The sequence below is a fragment of the Littorina saxatilis genome, unplaced genomic scaffold, assembly GCF_037325665.1.
Source record: "Littorina saxatilis isolate snail1 unplaced genomic scaffold, US_GU_Lsax_2.0 scaffold_397, whole genome shotgun sequence".
Lineage (NCBI taxonomy): Eukaryota > Metazoa > Mollusca > Gastropoda > Littorinimorpha > Littorinidae > Littorina > Littorina saxatilis.
In genome coordinates this window covers 29046-34755 of record NW_027126586.1, presented here as the reverse complement: position 1 = coordinate 34755, position 5710 = coordinate 29046, and positions in this window count along the sequence as shown.

The window sequence follows — 5710 nt, the reverse complement described above, 5'->3', positions numbered from 1 at the left end:
CTGGGGCAGCTACACCCCTGGAGTTCCTTTACATCTCTCGCATCACGCACAAAACCATCTGTCACTTTCGCCTGAGCCTCACAACAGTTACCGTCCAGACATGTGTCCAACTCAGAACCGAGCTTCACGTCCGATATCTGATGGGTGGATGTGCTTTCAATTTCTGACAGCGTCAAGTTATTGTTTAGGTCTGACAGAGGCAAGAGACCTGGGAGGTGTGTTTTGGCAGGGCGCATGCAGAGACAAGTCGACGTTCTTGACTGTAGGCCTCCCGTGTGTCCTGTTGATTGGAGCTCCCTTGCGTAGCATATATCTCGCCGTCGATGCCGAACCTGGGCCCTGGGTGGCTTGACAGACATGCCTGTCTGTTTCTTGCCTCCCGGTGTGTCTACCCGATCTGTCGCGTTTTGCATGAGAGTAGTGTTGTCCCCTTGACAAACTCGCGTCGCATCAATAGCTAGTTGCCGACGTTGCTCCACCCCCGTTGTGGTGTTCATGTCCAGATGTTGAAATATTTCATCAGACATTGTCACATCTTGTCTCAAGGATGAGTCCAGTTCTGGCTGATCATTGTTGGAATCGCCTTCAACCAAGAAATTACCCCTTTGTCCAGTAATTCGGCCACATTGAATATCTGACGCAGAGTGCATGGGCGGTGTCGTGTCGTCATTTCCGACGGCGGATGTGGCCGATGCATTTCCCATTTTCCCTTTCAGTTGATCATAATGAGCTCCTGTTGAAGTCGGCGGAGCATCATTGCCTGCTTCCTGGGCCATGTCGGGACGCATTACTGCATTACGCGGGACGCCTGAACGAACGAGACCTGCATAATCTTCTCCCTGTGCGACAGAGCAAGCTCGAGAAAGGTTGACGCTGCACTTTTTGGGGGAATAGCTTGCACCCTCTGACCGGAGAACATTCTCGCCGTTCAAATCCTCCAGGACATGAAAACGGCTGTTGTCGTCGATGTCGGGTCTTAAGGGGCGGTTAGATTGCTGAACTTATGCGGAGATATTGATGAGAATTTGACGGCCTCTTTCTCCCATTTCCATATACTCTCCTCTCGACGTTAGTGGGCCCATGGGGCCCCTGGGCCTAACTGCGTTCTGCATAGCGCTCATGGCCAAGTTCTTTATAGTGTTTGAAGAGTTAGAGTCACATATTTCTACAGATGCTGCGATTCTTTTTTCCGGAAAGTTCTGCGACTGCTTTCGCAGAGTGAATTCACTTGCGATTGAATGAAAGCACAGCTTCTGAAACAAGGAGAGCAAAGCAATGTTTTTAGGATTATACCAGTGTGAGCCACTTTATCCATCGATTGAAGTTCCATACCACAGACACAATAAAACTGATTTTCACACACACACACACACACACACACACACACACACACACACACACACACACACACACACACACACACACACACATACACGCGTACACACAAATCTTTGATCCCTCAATCATTCAATCAATGTAAAGGTCAATTCATCAACTTATCCCACACCATGGAGTTTACGCAGCCCTGCAAGCATCATCTTGATAACACAAAGCGGCTACCCGCGTATCTTGGGATCAGTCAGGATAACAGTGTAGCTAATCAAGTAAATGTCTACCCTGCAGTTATTAAGGCAGACAAATGCTACATCAGATCACACTGGCCTGAGGTCCTCTCAGAATGTTCGATAGACTTTTATAATGAATGCGGTTTCGAGGTCTGCTGTGTCGAATACTTTTTTCATTTTTGGGGGCGAGTTTTCCTGGTAGGAAATTTGGATTTTTTCTTACTTAAAAGATTTCTTGAAACATTTCCTGAAACGCTAATATGAACACTTTCACCCAAAACTAATGTGGACGTATGTCACATAACCTCACCGTCTACTTATACATTGATAGGCTTCCATTGGAAACTTCCATGTTGTCATGGTGGATTGACGCCCGACGGAGCCCACACCACCACAACCACCCCCCACCACCACGACCCTACCCTTTAACGAGGAGCACTAATGACTGCTATGGTTTGTTTGTTTGTTTGCTTAACGCCCAGTCCACCACGAAGGTTAATATCAGGGCGGGACTGCTATAGTGCGAATGTTAGTATGGTGTCACCTCAAATACGCGACAGATATACGTAGGGTGTTCTGGAAGTCCTTAGACTCCAAGCTCCTGGCAATATGCCTCATGATATTTACAATGACGCATGCATACGGCAATCTTTCATCGGCGATGACACAAATGTTCATGAATCTCAAAGGATCCTTCGATAATATGGCGTGGTCAAATTGACGGTGAGCTATGCGCTAATATGAGATTCTAAGGACTTTCAGAACTGACAGCCCTCGTATCAATGCATACGAGACTTTTCCCCTAATACGGAGTGCTAATGATTGCTATGGTGATAACGTCATAGGCATGCCACCTGCTATTACTCAGTGCTAAACGGATAGCCGTGACAATAAAAATGTCTGCACGGTTCGTTAGCTTTCGTTGGCGTTCATCCGATGGTCAGAGTTTTCTTCTCGTGGAATCCATCTTGTCAACCAAAACAGGCGTGTCCTGGCGTCCACCTGGGATAAGAGCACCCTTCCACCTGAACATCTACTGAGATTTATAGGCCTGGCTTCTTTCTTTGCCGAATTTTAGTCTTTTTTTCTTCTTTTTTTGTGTGCTTTGTTTTTGTGCTGAAATAATTGTTTAGCTGACACCTGTGTCTTGTGTCTTCTTCATTGAAAACGAAATTTGTCCCCTCTGTGTCTTTGTACCAAACAAAGTATCTGTGCAACTCAAAGAAGGCGCATATAAACTATCAAAGTTTTAATCCGGATTTATTCTTTTCAGCAGTTTACCCAGTAAAAGGTAATGCTTACTTTTTTTACGTTAAGAGAGGGGGAAAACACCAGATAATATGGTTTTCAATTGATCTGAAATACCACACCTACCATTTTCTTCAAGTGACAACAATATCAAAATTAATGACTTCGCTAAAACTTTCTTTTTTTTTAAACATCAAATAATGTTGGTTGTCAAATATATTTTTTAAATGTAAATAAATAAATAAATAAATAAAATAAATAAATAAATGTTAAGAAATTGAAATTAACGACTGTGCAATTTTTTTTTAACACCATCAAATGATATGGTTGTCAACTGACCTGAAACGTAATGTAACAATGTATTTTTATATGTATATTAGTGTAAAAAAAAGCGAAATTATCGACTGCGCAAAAACTCCATTGAAATAGTAAAGAAAAAACAAAAAACTACTTTCAGAGACTTTCTATGATAGGACACACGACACAACATTCCAACGTCTGTTTGGAATGGTTAAGTGTTGAAACAAAAACACCTCACGACCAACGCAGAAGTCCCACAGGAAGGTACATGGACACAAGCAAGTAAAAAAGAAAAAGAAAAAAAACACTGTCTGCCATTTAAAAAAAATTTCTTCCCTGTTTGTTTGTTTGTTTGCTGAACGCCCAGCCGACCACGAAGGGCCATATCAGGGCGGTGCTGCTTTGACATTTAACGTGCGCCACACACAAGACAGAAGTCGCACATGAACTTCATGTCCCAGTCACGTTATTCTGACACCGGACCAACCAGTCCTAGCACTAACCCCATAATGCCGGACGCCAGGCGGAGCAGCCACTAGATTGCCAATTTTAAAGTCTTAGGTATGACCCGGCCGGGGTTCGAATCCACGACCTCCCGATCACGGGACGGACGCGTGCCGGTATTCTTCCCTGTAAATATATAGTAACTATAGTATAAAGTAAATCCGAAAGGAATGGACTGCTCACACTCTCGGCACCTTGATGTGGCGTTAAACGTCTACTCGTTACAAAAGACCGATAGGTCGACATATTGTTGACTGTTTTGTTTATTCTATAAGAAAACGTTCCGTAAGCTAACATACCGCATAAAGTGTAAAGGTATGTGTATTCATCTATGGGATGGTTGTGTAAATATTTCGACTGTTTATATCCTTATTTGCGACACAAAGACAAACCGTTGCTTCAGCAATGCTGTGAGCTGCACTGCACCTTTAAGATATTGTTTTCCGAGATTTTCCTCCTACATAATTGTCTGTAAAATGACGTCAATATTATAACCCTAGCTTTTTAAGACCTATTTTTTTCTAAATATAATGGTTGGTGATCTTGAAACAGGGGTTTCATTTCATGAAACCAAGAGCTATTACTTTTTTTGGTAGCGGAAATCCCGTGTGTTGGTACTTTGGGAAACACTTGACAGAAATTGTGTCAAGAATCATGTCTAGCTCACTTGGCAGATGTTACAGAGCTGGCTAGTAGCATCCCTCCAGGATTTTGTCCTTCGCTATAGAAGTCGTGCACACCGCGGGAGACACAGCAGGCGTCGCAGTGGCCATTGTTTTAAAACAGTAGTGATGGGACTTGCCCACACGACGAAACAGTGTCTGTACAACTCGAATCGTGCAGTCTCGGTTGTGTTTGTCGAGTGTATGCAGATGGGGCAACTTCATTCACAAAAGATTGTATGTTGGTGTCGTGGAAAAAAGAAAGTTAAAAGCAAGAAAGAGACAACAAAAGAGATAAACAAATGGGAATCGAATAGACCAGAATAGAACATCTCAAAATGAGACAGAACTATAGAGACTTTGGTAAAAATCCAAACAAAACTGTTAAATAAGAAAGAAAGAAAGAAACAATCTAAGACAGAAACAAAGAAAGAAATGAACAGAAAAACACCGAAAGTGAATCGAATAAAACGAATAAGGACGGAACAAATCAGAATAGAACATCGCAAAAAGAGACAGAACTATTGAGGCTTTGGTAACAATCAAAACAAAACAAAATAAGAAAGAAAGAACAAAGAAACACAGAAAGAAACAAAGAAAGAATTGAAAGTGAATCTAATGAAACGGAAGAGTAAGGACCAAATCAGAATAGAGCAGGATATAAAACCCGAATAAACTGTAGAAATAGAGATGATTATTTTTTCTTTATTTATTTGGTGTTTAACGTCGTTTTCAACCACGAATGTTATATCGCGACGGGGGAAGGGGGGGGGGAGATGGGATAGGGCCACTTGTCAATTGTTTCTTGTTCACAAAAGCACTAATCAAATATTTGCTCCAGGGGCTTGCAACGTAGTACAATGTATTACCTTACTGGGAGAATGCAAGTTTCCAGTACAAAAGACTTAACATTTCTTACATACTGCTTGACTAAAATCTTTACAAAAATTGACTATATTCTATACAAGAAACATTTAACAAGGGTAAAAGGAGAAACAGAATCCGTTCGTCGCCTCTTACGACATGCTGGGGAGCATCGGGCAAATTCTTTCTCGTCCCAACCAATATGGGACTCCCCCTAACCCGCGGGAGGTAGATGATTATTGTTGACGGCCAATATACGAACTGAGAAAATAACTCGATCGGGTTTGTATGGGTGGAGGAAGAGTGACCTTTCCTTGTAAAAGCTCGTACACATATTGGAGCGGGCAATCACTATCGAGGGGTCTGTCGGAAACACGTAGAAACACGGTGTTTCCTTCACACCCCTCGCTAGTCATTGGCTCTTCCAATAATTATGTGTACGAGGTTTTGCAAGAACAAATCACCGATATCCGTTTGACAAAAAATACTAGGTTTCATTGACTTTCATGCAAGGATTCAAAAAAACTTTCTTACAAATTAATTTTTGACATTCTCCGGGCAGGAAAA